Consider the following 15,911-nt stretch of genomic DNA (forward strand, 5'->3'; position numbering starts at 1 on the left):
CTTGATCTACAGAGTAGTAGTTCCAGTACAGTCAGAGCTTTAGTCCAAGACTTTGTCTCGAAAACTAAGGCAAGAAGCAGGGCGGTGATGGCACACACCTTCAATCTCAGCACTTGGGAGGCAAAGGCAGATGAATTTCTGTGAGTTTGAGGCCAGCCTGGTCTACAAGAGGCAGTTCCAGGACAGACTCCAGAATTACAGAGAAACCCTATCTCGAAAAACAAAAAACAAAAAACAAAAAAAAAAAAAAAAAAGGAAAAAGAGAAAAACTAAGGAAGGGGAAAAAAAGGGATGGAGGAAGAAGACAGTCATGGGTCAGTCATGCCTGTAAACCTAGTACTCAGGAAGCAGAGGCAGGTGAGCCTTGAGCCTTGAGTTCCAGGTCCTATGCAGTTATCTGAACTACACAGTAAGACAATGTCTCAGACAAACAAGGCTGGGGGTGGTGGGTGGCTTGGTGGGTAAGAGACCTTGATCTGCAAGCATGAAGACATGAATTCAAGTCTCCAGCATCTCCATAAAGAAGACACCAAGCATGTACATGCCTTTCACCCCAGCATTGGAGATGGAAGGGAGAGGGCAGAGATAGGTGGATCCAAAGAGCTGCCAGGCCAGCCAGCCTAGCTAAATTGGGGAGCTTCCAGTTCAGTGAGATAACCTATCTCAAGGCAATAAGGTGGCCAGTGCTGGAGGAAGACATCCTGTGTCCTGCTTTGACCCCTATGTGTGCGCACTTATATCATGCACACTGCACACACGCTAAATAAACACTGAAAACTAGGAGCGAGTCTAGTGCCCCAGAAGCTAAGCTGGGGAGCCGGTGCTGGAGGACTTTGTGTTCAAGGCCAGCCCAGTCAATTAACAAAATAAAAAAAGTCTAGAGGGCTAGGGATGTAGTTCAGTAGTAACACACCCTAGGTTCCATCTGCCTTGCTGGGAGTGTGGGGGCCAGGAACACAGAAGCAGGACGGGAAGAGATGTAGTTTGGTAGTAGATTATTGGTCGTTGAACATTTCCACGACTCAGAAACCATTTGAGGCCTCTAGATCCTCTCGCAGAAGTTCAGTCCATCCTGGGACTTCCGAGCTGGGATGGGGCTCAGGCCAGCCTTCCAGGCATTTTGCCCATAGTCAATCAATATAACTCTCAGCTACCTATGATTCCAGCTCCAGGTGATCCATTCCTCTGACCCCCAAGGGCAGCAGCACCCATATGTACACACTACCTCCCCCACACCCTGTACACATCATTAAAAAAAAAAATTGAAGTTGGTATACGAGCCAGGCATGGTGGCTCACTTCAGCAATCCCAGCATGTAGTGGTTGAGGCAGAAGGACTGCTGTGCGTTTGAGGCCAGTAGGGTGGTTGTATGTTTGTATGAGTTCTTTCCCTGTGAACACTCATCGTTTATTCTAAATAGAGCTGTAGATACATGTATGATCACAGGTCAGGCTCACTTTGCATACCCGATGTTGTATTTCACACTCTCTAAAAATATATATTTGGGGCTCAGAGGTTAAGAACAGTGACTGCTCTTGCAGATGACCCAAATTTAGTTCCCAGCACCTACACGGTGGCTCACAACCATCCATAACTTCAGTTCCAGGGGAGCTGACTCTTTCTTCCGGCCTCCACGGGCACTGCGTGCATGTGGTGTACAAACATACGTGCATTTGAGACACTCAAAGTCATTTTTGATGCAACTAAAACAACAAAAATCCTAACTCTGTGTGTGTGTGTGTGAGAGAGAGAGGGGGGGGGATCAGCACATTGGTGCTTGCTGCTAATCCTGACCATCCAGAGTCTGAGCCCCCAGACCCACATGATGGAAGGATAGAGCCAATTCCTGAGAACTGACCTCTGAATTCTGCATTCCTACACTGGTGTAGACAATCACACACATGCACATAGACACACAAAAATAAATACATATGTAATAAAAAGAAGAAAATTAATACAACACATATATCAATAAATAGATTTTTTTTAAGACTATTAAGACTGGAGATGTAACTGCGAGGTAAGATGATTGTCTAGCGTACAGAGGACCAGGGCTCCTACCTCTCACTGCAATAAAGCAGATAAACAGCCCTTCCTTAGCACTTTTAACACTCAAAATCTAGCCGGGCGGTGGTGGCGCACACCTTTAATCCCAGCACTTGGAGGCAGAGGCTGGTGGTCTACAGACTGAGTTCCAGGACAACCAGGGCTACACAAAGAAACCCTGTTTTGGGGGGAGAAAACCACTTAAAATCTAGATGTTGAAAAAATTTTCAGGTTTTGTTTTGGCATATGTAAAATCTACAACAGCATTCTAAGAGCTGAAGGGAAACGAAATGGCTTCTCTGGTCAACATTTTATTGGCACAATATAAGATTTAAGGGCGGGGGAATTGGCTCAGCAGAAAAAGGCTCTTCCTGCCCAACATAGTGGCCTGAGTAGGAGCTCCAGGACTGCAATGGCTTGAGTTTGAGTCCCAGGGCCCGCAATGGCCTGAGTTTGAATACCAGGACAAATAATAGTAATAAACGTTTGTTTGTTTGTTTGTTTGTTTTGTTTTGTTTTTCCCAGACGGATTTCTCTGTGTAACAGTCCTGGCTGTCCTGGACTCACTTTGTAGATCAGGCTGGCCTCAACTCATAGAGATCCACTTGCCTCTGTCTCCCAAGTGCTGGGATTAAAGGCGTGTGCCACTACCACCCAGCAATAATAAGCATTTTAAAAGATGCTAATTAGTATTTTAAAAAAATAAGTATTGATTCCTACCTATATAATGAACTTTAATAAACTGTTTTCTTTATACCAGTATATAGATTGTGTGTGTGTGTTACGTGCATGTGTGTACATGTAGACGTCAAGGTTGACATTGTCATCTCTCTTCACATATTTTTTCAAGAAAGGCCTCTCTGAACCTGGAGCTAGCTATTTGGCTAGATTGGTTGAGCAGTGAGGCCCCTGCGATCTTCCTGTCCCTGTTGCCCCAGTTTTGGGGTTATAGTTCACCCTGAAGCAACAGGCATTCACATCCATTCTAGGGGTCTGAACTCAAGTCTTCATGTTTGCATTGCAAACATTTTACTTACCGAGCAGTCTTCAAGGCCCAGTATGTGGATGGCTAATGCTTGTATAATAGCCCTCCTCCCCCCACCCCCTGTTTCACTCAATCCTTGTACAATTGCCTAAGTTTTTGTGTTGGCTCAGGAGACAAACTGCCTGACTTTTAGAGTTCACTCCTGCTCAGGCCTCTTAACACCCAACCAGTGTCCGCTAGTGACGTGTGGCATGATGATCTTCCACTGGGTGTATAGAAAGCTTCAGGGGATAGGGCCATTGGGGTCCAATCAGGGAGGTCTTTGTAGAGACCAGACATGTCTGTGACACCTTGAAGGAGGATGCCGAGGCTGGGGACAGTTTAGAGGGCTGTCACTGTGTGACTCGCTATCCTTTCTGTCCGTCCTATCACACACACACCCACACCCACTCTGGAGGTTTGTTTCTGTCTTCCCTTTAGAGATGACAGATTCTGCAAACAAGGGCTCCAGCTGTTTATCAGGGGCCCCTCCTAGGCCCACATGCCAGGGGCTCCCACTCCCTGCTGGAGAAGCTGTGGGGTCCTGATTAAGTCAACAGCTGAGGCAGGGGACTGGGCGGGTGTGGAGGAGGCTGGGAAGCACAGTAGCAGCAGAGGTAGAAGGCTGGAGGGGAGGAGGTGGCGTCCCATTGGGGAACCCGGGCAAGGAGAGGAAGCCGACCGTGCCCCTCTGTGCTACCAGGGTGTGTCTCACCCTCCTTTGCCAGGAGTAACGATGCCTCCCTCAAGGCTGTGACCACAGCACCTGCTCTGCAACCCCATGCATTCTGTACTCGGGATTAATTCCTCTGCTTTGGCCCCTCAACAAATCAACATGGCTTCTGAATGTGAACTTCAGGGAGCTGGAGATGTGGTCGGTGGTGAAGTGTTCGTCTTACATTATGAAGGCCCAAGCCGTGATTACCAGCAACACAACCAAAACAAGCAAGCAAACAAACAACAAAACCCTCAGAACTGGGGACCGGAGAAATGAGTCCATGGGTAAAGGCTGATGTTGCCAACAGTTCACGGTGCAAGGAGAGAACCAAGTCTCTGTACATAGGTGTGCCCTGGCTTGTGACAGCAGTAATCATATAACCTTAGGTCTGAGTGAGGATGGTGCACCTGTCGTTCCAGCACTTGGAAGGTGGAGGCAGGAGGATTAGGAGTTCAAACCTGTCTAGGCTACATGAGATCCTGTCTCAAAAAAATATTAAAAGTGAAGCTTAGAATAAGAAAACAAAAACTAAAAATATGAAGGAAAAAATGAATGGGTTGAGGATGGTGACACATATCTCAAAAAATAAAACAAAACAAAGGCCTGATTTCCTGTCATATCAATGACGATTCAGGGAAGTTGGTAGACGCCTGAACTAGATGGTCTGTGTGACCCCTTCTGTTCTCACTTTATCCTGGAGAGGAAAACCAAGGGGCACAGTCTGTGAATGTCTCCTAGCATACAGAGCTGGACATTAACCTCATTTCTGTAGTCAGGAGCTACCAAGGGCATACTTAGATTCCCAACTTGTGAAATTCGAAGTCCTCAGAACACACTAATGTTGGTTTGGGGTTCAGATGTAGACTAAGGAAAAGTTCAACAGGCGAGCAACAGAGCTGGGTAGGAGCCACAGGACTGAACATAGAGACCTAAACTTATTTAATGCTTGTATTTATTTATTTTTAAAGATCTGTTTATTTTGATGTGCATTGGTGTTCTGCCTGCATGTATGTCTAGGTGAGGGCGCCAGATCCCCTGGAACTGGAGTTACAGACGGTTATGAGCTGCCATGCAGGTGTGGGGAATTAAACCCAGGTCCTCTGGAAGAGCAGCCCCCAGACACCAAATTAATTTTGACATAATTTCAGACTTAGACTGAAGAATTGTACCAAAAAATTTCCCTGGAGAGATGGCTCAGCAGTTAAGAGCACTGGCTGCTCTTCCAGAGGACCAGGGTTCAAGTCCGGTACCTATGTGGCAGCTTGCAACTCTCTGTAACTCCAGTTCCAGAGGATCTGGCATCCTCATACAGACATACAGGCAGGCAAGATACCAATGCACATAAAATAAAAATGAATAAACCTTAGAAATTCCACTATAGTCTTCATAAAGATTACCCAAATGCTGACATTTAAAGAAACCTTTTCTTGCGTGCATGGTGTGCGCATGTTTGTGTCAGTGGGTCAGTACGTGGCACAGGGATGGGACACACGGCAAGGTGTATAGAGGACAGCCACTGCTGTCAGTGCTCCTCCCTTGTTTGAGACAGAGTCTCCTGTTGTTCACCACTGTGTACCGTCAGGCCGGCCAGCCAGCCCATGGCCTTCTGGGGATTCTCCTGCCTCAACGCCCACCTTGCCTTGTTTTGGAATAACAGGCACGCTGCTGCACCCATACTTAATTAGGTTCTGGGGATCCAAATTCAGGTCCCCCCACACCTGGCAAATTATTTACCCCATGAACCATCTCTCCAGACCAATTTACGTTGTTTTCCATGCTGGTGCATGCCCAAGAACTTCTTAAAGAACTCTTATTTTTGTAAGACCAGGCTGGCCTCAACTGTAGCTGAGGATGGCTCTAGGTGAGGATGTCTTCCTGCCTCCATCCCCTTGGTGTCCATCACCACTCGGTTTATTTGGTGCTGGGGATGGAACCCAGGACCCCATGCTCATTATGCAAGCATCCTATCAACTGTGTGACATCTCCAGCCCCCAGGCAAAGAACGTTAGAGAGACCCAATGAGCTAAGATGAGGAGGTTTGGCTGTGAATTCGCTTGGGTTCCCTTATCAAGCTCCGTTTCCCCATAGCAGTGACTCCAGGAGCATCTGCGCTAATCCCTGTGTTTCTTTCCACGGCATCCCTACACAGATACTGGAAAACCTGTGGCGTCAGGTGAACAGGCCTCCAATTGCTCAGTTCTGGAAGCCAGAAGCCTGATAACGAAGTGTGAGCAGGACAGCAGGCCCTGAGAAGCTGCTGTGGCAAGATCCTTCCTGTCTCTTCCCGTCATGTGGCCCCAGGCACTCCTGGGTTTATAGCTGGATTGCTGCAATCTCTGTGTCTGTCTTCAGAAGCCATCCTCTCTCTGTGTCTTGCACTGGCCGTATCAGATCCGGTGTCCTTCCTGCTCCAGAACTGGCCCATCTTAATGACCCTGCTTCTAGATAGGGCCACATTCTGAGATTTAGGGTTAGAACTTCAGCTTCCGTGGAGCTTCAGGGAGAAATTTGTAACATCCTCTACCTCATTTTTCCATTGTGGGGGGCAATCCATACACCCCTTCACCTCATTTTCCTAGCTTGACCCTGCACTTGCTTGTGTATGGGCTCTGCTTCAGCCATGCTGTCTCTTCTTCAGATGAGTGACTGGTGGGGGTGGGGATAGGGGTGGGGTGGGGTCTGCTTTCTCAGGCTGGCTCAGTTCCTGCCTATTTCTCCTGTGCCTCAGGATCCTTCCTTCCCAACCAGGTGCTAATGCTAACCTTCACTACCTGCCACTAATTATATCCTGGGGATACTTCTGAATTCTCCACGAAGCTGAGCATGGTGGCTCATGCCTACAGTCCCAGCACTTGGGAGGGAGAGGCCAGAGGCTCTCCAGGGATTCAGGCCAGCCTGGGCTACATATAGAGAACCTGTCTCAAATTAGAATCAAACAAATAAAACCCAAAGAAACAACAACAAACCCAAACCTGAGACAAACTAAAACCACCCAGCCACCCGCACACACAAACGAAAACAAAGGTCCTCCGTTCAGTACCCCTTCAGCTCTGTCTGGAAAGGACCAGTGTACCCATCATTTGACGGTGAAGAACAGAGGACCAGAAAGCATCCCTGCCTGAGGACCGACGACAGGCATTCCTGGTCTCACCCCTCGCTACCTTCTTGCTGAGTCGCTGGTATAAGGTATTTCAGGGCCCAAGAGCAGCGAGCATGTTCACTGTCTTCCCTCTGAGGCTTGCAGAGCTGTGACCCGTCTTACACGGAGGCATCCATCTTCTGCTATCTGCCTGTGCAGCGTGGCAGCGCGGTGAGGCGGGTAGTCTGTCAGGTTCTCTGGGGCAGGAGATAGATACTTGGTGGTCCCTTCCTTTCCTAGAGAAGTTCAATTATTTTAGAGGTGCACACCATCCTTGCCTTCCCCAGAGGAAGCACCTCCTAAGAGACGTGGCAGAAACGCAGTGGCTCAGTCAGTGGCCTACCACACAAGCACGAGGACCCGAGTTCCAACACTGGGTACAGTGGTGCCTGCTTGTAATCAGAGCAGGGGAGGCAGAGGCAGGAGGATGTCTGGGGGCTGGCTGGACAGTCAGACTCCAACGAGAGATCCGGTCTCAGAAAGTAAGGTCGGTGGCTCCCGAGAAAGGGCTTCCAAAGTTGTCCTCTAGCCTTGGCACGTAGATTTGAACATGTACACTCACATATGTGCAAACACGTGCGTGTACAAAATAAAAACAAACGAAAAGGCGTCTTGGGATACTCAAATACGATAGATCCAGTGACTTCTTGAACTACCGCAGTGTTTCTTTTACAGTTTTTATTACGTTGTATTTATTTTGGGAAGGCGGCAAGAGCATGGGATACATATGGAGGTCAGAAGACTTACAGGGTCATTCTCTCTTTCCATGGGGTGGGAACCAGGAATTGAACTCAGGCCATTTAGCTGGGCCACAAGACCCTTTCCCCCTGAGCCATCTCAGAGACCTTTGCTGCAATGTTTGCCCCTATGAAGACAAGTCAAGAAGAAATATAAGATTTCGACTTCATTTTTACAGTGGAACAAACACTGATCTAAATTAAATCTATTAAATAAAATCGATTAGAAAAAGAGGGGGAAGGAAGGACTAGGAATTGTCATGATGATTGTTGTGGAACTTTCTAAGGCTTATCAAGTAGGAATTCCTTGGTATAGATGACAGCCATGTCTAGCTCAGCCCTAGAAGGCCCTGGCCCACACCATCATAGGTGTCTCTGCCCTGGGGTGACTGAAGGCAGTTGCTCCCCGCCCAGAGGAGCCCAGCTGTCTCTGCTTGCCCTCACTCAGCCACCTGGACTCATTCACAGTTTTCCTGTCAGTTGGGCTGTGCGCGGGAAGGGGCCCCTGTGGGTGGGGAGGGGCCGTGTCTCATCTGCTGTGGGGTTTGGTATCTTTCCTCGGGCTTCAGCAGAACAGGTGCCGGCCAACCAGCTGGGTGAATTGAGGACATTTTTCTCCCCCCCTCCAGTCCCTCCCCCAACTCTCCACATCCCATTTCCTCCCCCTCTCCATTCACAGCCTTCCCTCCCTTCTCTGTCCTCTACTCTGCTAGAGCAGCGCCCCATGAAGGGGACTCACAGGGAAAATGGGTGAAAGTGTCCCACCGCCACCCTCCTGTTCTGTTCTATTCAGAGGGGAGGGAGAGATAGGAGGACCCCGGAGAAGGCAGGAGGTGCTGTTCTAGGGATGGCCCAGGTCCCTGACTTTACCTACAGGCTCCATGCACGTGCAGTAAAGGCTATTATGTAGCTAAATGACCATCCCTCCAGGGCTCCCTCCTGCTCTCCTAAGGGAACAGGCATGTGGGTGGATGGTGAAGGAGTCAGACTAGAGTCACATTCTAGAACAAAGATCCTCACAGTGAAGCCTGTAACTGCACAGCCTGGAGGGCCTCACCGCTTCCCCTGAGAGGTGATGGTTCTGTGGGACTGGAGTGGGGCCCAGGAACTGCATTTCCAGGTTATTCCCTGGCAGGTGTTGCTGCTGCTCCTGCTCGTATAGGGACCGTACTCAACACCTCTATTCCAGGGCTCCTCCTAAGGGATAAGAACTCAAGGCAGAGGGGCCCCAGTGCTGGCTTCTCCTCTTCAAGGTCCGTATGTCCCATTTTATGCAGAGAGGGAATATGGTGTAAGAGACAAGTTCAAGGCTACCCTTGGCTACGTAGTGAGTTTTGGTCTAGCCTGGAATATGAGATGGCAGGTGATACCCTGCTGCGTGAGTTTGATCATCAAGACCCACCAGATGTAAGCAGTGAACCTACTTCCCTAAGTTTTTCTTCTAACTTTCGAACACACAAACACACAGATGCATGCATGCATGTACACATGTACATACATGAGCACACATGTAAATGCAATATAGTCACGAGGAGACCCCCCCTTGTCTGTTTGCCCCCACTTGGCCTGCCCTTCTGAGCAATGCTGCCTGCCCACTTGAATCTCTTGTTCCTCCCAGCCCTGGGAGAAGAGATGCTTCTGTCTTCTCTGGGGTTTGCTTTTCACTTGTCCTGTGCTGTGGAATGCCGGGCAACAGGTCCAGAGCACAAAGCTAATCTTGCTGCAGCCGCCCGGGGGAGACCCACAGTAATGTGTTAGAGACGTCGCTTAACTCCAGGTAGCAAATGCTCTTGCTTTTGCAAAAATTAACTACCATAAAGTGAAAAATAATGCTTGCAGAAGTATTTACGTACATGCAGACAGAAGGCTTGGCTGTCAGGATCCCTTCAGGACTACCAACCAGGGTTCTGCTTCGAGATTTTAGGGGCAGGAATGGAGCTCAGAGGCCATGCTAGCTAGCTTAGTCTTTGGCAGGCCTTGAAAAATGAGGGGGATTTGTACATTTATTTTCTGTTTTGTTTTTGTTTGTGTATGTGTGTGGTTTTGTTTGGGCCTGTTTAACTTTAATTTTTATTTATTTACTTTCATGTGTATGGGTGTTTTTCCTGCCTGTTTGTGTATCATGTGTGTGCCCAGTGCATATGGAGGCCAGAGAGGGCATCGGATGACCTGGGACTGGAGTTCCAGACAACTGTGAGCTGCCACGTGGGTGCTGGGAATCAAATCTGGGTCCCCTGAAGAGTAGTCAAGTGGCTCTTAACTGCTGAGAGAAAAGTCCTGGCTGTCATGGAACTCACTTTAGATCAGCCTGGCCTCACAGAGATCCACCTGCCTCTGCCTTCCAAGTGCTGGGGTTAAAGGTGTGTGCCACCACCACACGGCAGATTTAAAATTTTTAAAGACTGGCTCTCATTTAGTCAAGGTTGGCTTTGAAATTTTTTTGTTTTGTTTTGTTTGTTTTTTTGTTTTTGTTTTTCAAGACAGGGTTTTTCTGTGTAACAGCTCTGGCTGTCCTGAAACTAGCTCTTGTAGACCACACTGGTCTCGAACTCATGGAGATCTGCCTGCCTCTGCCTCCTGAATGCTGGGATTAAGGGTGTGTGCTACCAGCGCCCTGTGATCTTAAATTTATATATATTATAAATTATATATATCTGAAGATGATCTTGAATTTCTGATCTGTCTGCCTCTGTGCACAGCCATGGCTAGGGTCACATAAATTTGTCAGCTCCTCTGAGTTTATGTGACATTAAAGAGCAAACCTAGGACTTGGTACATGTTAGGATAGCACTCAGCAAACCAAACTACACCTCCAGCTCATTTTTTTGTTCGTTTTGCTTTGAGATGAGATGTGAATATGTAGACCAGACTGGCTCTGAGCTTGCAGTGAACCTCCTGTTTCCATTTTCATAGGTTTGCGCCACCACTTTCAGGAACAGCTCAGAAAGTCTGCCTTGCTTTGTAATTAAAAACTGTGTCCAGTCTTAAGAGCACAACTACTCTAGATGAAGACCTGGGTTCAGTTCCCATGTCAGGCAGCTCACAACTGCCTCTAACTCCAGTGCAGGGTGCCTTACACCCACCTCTGGCCTCCTCAAAATATCCACACACAGACATATACTTAATTAAAAATAATAACATCTTAACAAAACAAAACAATGGCCAGGTATGGTGGGTTATGCTCTATAATCTCAAAACTGGAAAAGCTGAGGCAGGAGGAGAGCTTCAAGTTCGAGGCCATCCTTGGCTTCATAGGAATTCTGGGCTAGGCTGAAATCCAGTATAAGACCTTTTCCCATTGTTTTAGGAAGTAAGAATATAAAAATAAAAACGTTCTATCCTGTGATACTGTGGCATAGCATGTAGGGAGCAGGAGGTAGGGCTCGGGGTGCTGGTATTTCATAGCTGTATAAACCTGTGCACCTCTGAACACTTTGGGCTTGTTTCAAGTTTGTCTTTTTTAATTTAAAAAGAGATGGAGATGCCAGAGAGCTGGCTGGTTAGGAGCGGTCACTGCTTTGGAAAGGGCCCCAGGTCAGCTCGCAGCACTGCCCGGGGCTCCAGCTCCAGGGCATTCAACGACTCTTGCCTCTGAGGGCACCTGTGCTCCTGTGCACATATGCACACACTGACTCATAAGTCATAATTAAAACAAACGGAGCCTCGGGCTCCCTGCTGTTCCCTGCTGAGCTGTTGGCAGCCCAAGGGATTCTAGAGGAGGGGCAGCCATTGCTTTCAGTGTGTAACAAATGGTGAGCCCACCAGGCTCCAATGAACAGCGTCAAACCTATAGCCACATGCAGTCTCTGTTTAAAGACTGAGCGTCACAAAACAAACCGAAATGGCATGACTATGGGAAGTGGACCTGTATACAAGAGGACGGAATAATGGACGGGAGGAAACTAAGAGACAGCGATGGCTGAGGGTAAACGGCGCGTTATGTGCATGTATGAAATTAACAATGAATACATTCAACCAATTAAAAAAGAAAAAGAGGAGGCCAGCGAGCTGGCTCATTGAGTAAGCATGCTGGCCACCAAGTCTGACAAACTGAGTTCAATTCCCAGAGCCCACATGGTGGGAGGAGGGAATCAACCCCGTAACTGTCCTGTGCTGTGGTACTCAGCCGTAAGCACACAAACAGGAAATTAATAAATGTGGTTTAAAAAATTAACATGCATCACCCAAAAGATGTCAGTGCAGACAGATGTGGTGGTGCACACCTATAATCCTGGCAGCAGGAGGGTCAAGCATTCAGGTCATCTTTGGCATATAAGGACTTTGCAGGTTACTGCAGGCTAGATTAACACTCTGTCCCCTACCCCCACCCCCCGCCTAGCCTGTGTCAGGCTTACCCAGCTGTTCTGCCATCTCATTCCTAGGTCCCTGTCTTTCCTCCACGAGTGGCCTTCACTTGCTGGCTCCATTTCCTCACTGGCCACTTTTATCTTAAAGAAACACTGCATGTTTTTGTTTGCCAATCAACATCCTTCCAAACAAGAGGATCTGGAGACTTTAACCCAGCCTCCACAAGCAGGACTCCATCTTCTCTGGCCTATCCCGGGCGCGTAGCACACGCATGCCCTTTCATGATTGTGATCTGTATAAATGCCATTTGTGTCTTCAAACGCTTTACGTCACCTAATTTGGGAAGCCGTCTGTGTGTGGACACAGCGTCATTTCTTCTGGTGCTGGGGCTGTGCAGCCAGGCTCTGATTGTTGCACACTTGGGTGCTTTCCAATCTGAGGCTACTTACTTAGTCACTATTGAACTCCCAGCATTCAGCCGCTGCCTGGTCTCCAATCTATAAAACCTGCCTTCCTAAAGGTCATGGCCATGGGTCTTCCCTGCAGCAAAAGCTGCCTCTTCCGTGTCCTTGGCTGAACCCCAGTCCGCACTTTAATTGGACCTGCCTGACTAACCACCCTCATGGCCACCCACCAGCCCATCCATCAAACTGGAATTCCAAGCTCCTCTCCTTCCCTTGTTTTCTTTAAGACTTCCCAGCCAGCCTGTGGATACAAGACCTATAATCCCAGCTAGTGGGCAGATTGAGGCAGGAGGGACTCAATTTCAGATTCTACCTGGGTTACAGAGTAGGTTCAAGGCCAGACTGAGAAATTTAGGGAGACCCTGTCTAAAACAAATGAGAGATAGAACTGATAATATAGCTCAGTCAAGAGAGCTTACTTAACATTGTGTGAGGCCCTGGATTCAAACCTTAACACTGAGGGGGAAAGTCCAAAGTTGATAAATCTGATAAGCCAAGCACAGAATTAAGGAAGTAAGAAGTGAAATGAATGAATGAATGAATGGATGAAACTGCATTGCAGGTATGGTTCCAGGTGACAAGCCTCAGTGACTCAGGAGTCTAAGAGTGGAGGATCCCTTGAAGCTATGCCTTTGAGGTAAGCCTGGGCAACAAACCAAGACCTTGGCTAACCAAAAATAAAAATAAATAGGAGTAGGCATGATGCCATAGGCCTGTAATCTCAGGCAGAGGCAGGAGCATCTCTGTGAGTTTGAGGCCAGGCTGGTCTGATCTAGCTAACTTGTTTATTTATTGGTGCGGTCCTGGGACGGAAGCCAGGGTCTGGTGCATCCTTGCCAAGCTTTCCACACTAAGCTATGTTCACAGCTCTGTGGGCTGCTTTCTTATTGTATTCATTTATTTATCTGAGCGTATGTGTGCACGTATGTGTGCGCGGGCATGTGCATGCATGCGTGTGTGCATGTGTGTGTACGTGTGTGCATGTATGTGCATGTGTGTACATGCACGTGTGCGTACATGCGTGTGTGCGTGCGTGTGTGCATGTGTCAGAGGACGACTTGGGAAGTTGGTTCTTCCTTTTCACCGTGTGAATTCTGGGAATCGCACTCAGGTCCTTAGGCTTGGGGGCTGGGCCTTTACCCGCTGGGCTCTCTCGGTGCCCCACAGCTGGCTTATTTCTGGAGTTCTGGGATGAAACCCAGGGCCTTAACAATCAGCAAACATTCTGTCAATGTCTACATCACCAGGTTACCTTTTTCTTTTGTTTGTTCTTAGACAGGGTCTCCCTAAGTTGCCCAGACTCGCCTTGAACCCGTTTTGTAATACAGAAGGACTTGAAATTGGGTCCTTCTGCCTCCGTCTGCCCCAAAGCTAGGATTTGGGGGGAGCATAGGGTGGGTCCTGTATCACTGAGCTATATCTGTGGCCCCTAATTTTGGATTTTTAAAAAATTTTCTTCTCTAGTCAGGGGGTGGTGGTGTACACCTTTAATCCCAGCACTTGGGAGGCAGAGGCAGGCGGATCTCTGAGTTTGAAGCCAGCCTGGTCTGTAGATCGAGTTTCAGGACAGCCAGGGCTACACAGAGAAGCCCTGTCTTAAAAAAAATAATATAACAAATAATAAATAAAATAACATAATATTAATGTGTGTATTTGAGACCATATAGCCCCCATTGGTGCAGCTTTCTTTTTCAGTCCTGTAAATGGCTTTCTGTATCCACTCTCCATAGCATGGAACACACAGAATCTCAGTCTTCTGAGCTTTGACAAATGGAAACACCCTCGCTACCATCAAATCAAAGTGGAGGACATTCCTATCACCCCAGAAAGCTCTATGGAATACATTTTGGAACCATTTCCATTTCCCCTCCAGAATTAGAACTTTTTTTGTGTAGAATTTCAGCTAAACAGGATCCGGCAGTCTATTTTCTTTTTGTATCCAGTTTTGCACAGCCTGTACGTGGTGTGCAGAAGCGATTTGTTCTTTTCCAGAGCCAAGTTGCATTCCATGTATGGCTGTATATGTGCTGTTTGTTTATCTGTTCTGGTGTTGACAGACACTTGGATTGCTTCCAGTTTGGAGCTCTTAAATATCTATGAGCATCCTTGTGCAAGGGTTTTGTTGTTGTTGTTATTTCTTGTTTATTATTTATTTGGTTGGTTTGTATGTGTGTATACGTGTGCAAGCGTACGTGTGAATTCAGAGAACAGCTTAGGGGAGTCAGTTCTCTTCTCTCGTGTAGGTCCTGGGACGCAAACTCAGGTCGTCAGGCTGGGTGGACAGGAGCCTGAGTAGGAAGGTGTACTTCAAAACAAACAAGGTGGATGAGTTGTTCCTGAGACAGTGAGAAGTGCACCAGTGTTACAGAGTCCCCACCGTTTGACGTGGAAGAAGAGGTGACGGAGTTGAGAGAGGCTTCAAGGAGATCAGAGCCGGAAGAGATCTCATCAGATCTCTCTAAGAGCCATGCCAGGGAACGACCTGAATTGATGGCTTGGATTCTAGTCTGGACACTCGCAGGTATGGGATTCGGGATGACTGTTTCATTAGTTTCCAGGCTCGTCGTGGAGTTTTAGACTAAGCACACTGGTGTAATAAAACACAGCGGTTTGTGCCTGGAACCCTGACCCTTGGAAGCAGAAGACTGGTGAATTCCAGACTAGACTGGGCTACACAGTAAGCCATCTTGGATTCTGTAACAAGACACTGTATCAAAAAATGTAGGAAAGTTAGGGAGGGGATTGGGATGTAGCTCAGGTGGTGGAGTACTTGCCTAGCTTTCCCAAGCCCTCCTTTTGATTCCCAGCACAATAGGATCCAGGCTTGGTGTGCATGTCTTTACTGCCAGCATTCTGGAGGTGGAGACAGAAGGAATAGAATTTTCTTTTTCTTTCTTTTTTCCTCCCCCACCCTCTCTTTCTTTTTTGTTTTTGTTTTGTTTTTCAAGACAGGGTTTCTCTGTGTATCCCTAGCTGTCATGGAACTCGGTCTATAAACCACGTTGGCTTAAACTCACAGACAGCTGCCTGCCTCTGTCTCCTGAGTGCTGGGATTAAAGATGTGTGCCACTATGCCTGGCTGGAGAATCAGGTTTTCAAGGTCATCCTCAAAATCCTCTATCCAGTTTGAGGCAATATTGGGCTAGATGAGACCCTGTCTCAGAAGTAAAAGCAATTGAGACCAGAAATTATCGCAATGGAAGTGTAGACGAGCCAGTACTGGAGCAGGAAAGGACTGGCTGCTTGAACTGGGACAATGACAGGGGAGAATGGCCATTAGATAGGTAGACTCTCCAACCTCTCCATGCTAAGGAGTCCTCTGGGTAGTTCTTGGCCGTATCTAGCCAGATCCTCCTCTTATTTATGGTTTTGACTTTAAGCTATTTGGCAAAGTAGATAGAATTTACTTTAACGACCATCCAAACCTGGCAACCCAACCCAGGGCTTTCTCGTGGATCTTTACTCTGCCACCCTC

General features: G+C 47.7%; 1 protein-coding gene across 4 annotated transcripts in view; it reads left to right on the plus strand.

The window, feature by feature from the left end:
• Positions 1-15,911, plus strand: part of Ccnd3 (cyclin D3) — an 88,281-nt gene that overhangs the window by 26,997 nt on the left and 45,373 nt on the right. Inside the window, exons 2-3 of one of the 4 annotated variants that reach the window (XM_075980884.1) lie at positions 12,999-13,073; positions 14,680-14,957. The exons of the other annotated variants lie outside the window; for them this stretch is intronic. The gene's annotated coding sequence lies outside the window, so the exon portion shown is untranslated. The remainder of the gene's footprint in view (positions 1-12,998; positions 13,074-14,679; positions 14,958-15,911) is intronic. 4 annotated transcript variants of the gene reach the window in all.

This window comes from Microtus pennsylvanicus, chromosome 7 (genome assembly GCF_037038515.1).
Source record: "Microtus pennsylvanicus isolate mMicPen1 chromosome 7, mMicPen1.hap1, whole genome shotgun sequence".
Classification (NCBI taxonomy): Eukaryota; Metazoa; Chordata; class Mammalia; order Rodentia; family Cricetidae; genus Microtus; species Microtus pennsylvanicus.